This window comes from Puntigrus tetrazona, chromosome 4, assembly GCF_018831695.1.
Source record: "Puntigrus tetrazona isolate hp1 chromosome 4, ASM1883169v1, whole genome shotgun sequence".
In the NCBI taxonomy this organism is placed as follows: Eukaryota; Metazoa; Chordata; class Actinopteri; order Cypriniformes; family Cyprinidae; genus Puntigrus; species Puntigrus tetrazona.
In genome coordinates, this window is record NC_056702.1 from 20,242,868 (window position 1) to 20,244,010 (window position 1,143).

The window sequence follows — 1,143 nt, forward strand, 5'->3', positions numbered from 1 at the left end:
CAGAAACAATAAAACAGCATTTCTACTCATGAAAAGTCAAGAACTAAGCAAATTGTGCTTTTTAAACTTTAAAATGACATTTTCTGTCCAAAACTAGAAAAACACTGAAAAGGCTCATTCTGCTTTGAAACTGTATGAAAATGCTTTCTCTCGCTGAGAAACAATGTTTAAAGCAATTCTAGGCTTGTTTTGAGTTCATTTGCTCAGAAACACTAAAACTGCATTTCTACTCATGAAAAGTCAAGAACTAAGCAAATTGTGCTTTTTGAGGTTTAAAATGACATTTTCTGTCCAAAACTAGAAAGACACTGAAAAGGCTCATGCTGCTTTGAAACTGCATGAAAAAGCTTTCTCTCACTGAAAAACAACGTTTAAAGCACTTCTAGGCTTTTTTTGAGTTCATTTGCTCAGAAACACTAAAACAGCATGTCTGCTCATGAAAAGTCAAGAACTAAGCAAATTGTGCTTTTTGAGTTCTAAAATGACTTTTTATATCCAAAACTAGAAACGCACTGAAAAGGCTCATTCTGCTTTGAAACTGCATGAAAAAGCTTTTTCTCGCTGAGAAACACCGTTTAAAGCACATCTAGGCTTGTTTTGAGTTAATTTGCTCAGAAACACTAAAACTGCATCTGTGCTCATGAAAAGTCAAGAACTAAGCAAATTGTGCTTTTTGAGCTCTAAAATGACATTTTGTGTCCAAAACTAGAAAATCACTGAAAAGGCTCATTCTGCTTTGAAACTGCATGAAAAAGCTTTCTCTCGCTGAGAAAGACCCTTTAAAGCACATATAGGCTTGTTTTGAGTTCATTTCCTCAGAAGCAGTAAAACAGCATTTCTGCTCATGAAAGGTCAAGAACTAAGCAAATTGTGCTTTTTGAGATTTAAAATGACTTTTTGTGTCCAAAACTAGAAAAACACTGAAAAAGCTCCTTTTGCTTTGAAACTGCATGAAAAAGCTTTCTCTCGCTGAGTAACAACATTTAAAGCACTTCTAGGCTTGTTTTGAGTTCATTTACTCAGATGCAATAAAACATCATTTCTGGTCATAAAAAGTCAAGAACTAAGCAAATTGTGCTTTTTGAGCTCTAAAATGACTTTTTGTGTCCAAAACTAGAATCGCACTGAAAAGGCTCATTCTGA

The 1,143-nt window shown here is 34.4% G+C and overlaps 1 protein-coding gene across 1 annotated transcript in view; it reads right to left on the bottom strand.

Moving 5' to 3' along the window:
* The window catches only part of LOC122342268 (zinc finger protein OZF-like), a 10,271-nt gene that overhangs the window by 1,253 nt on the left and 7,875 nt on the right, over positions 1 to 1,143 (bottom strand). The window lies entirely within an intron of this gene.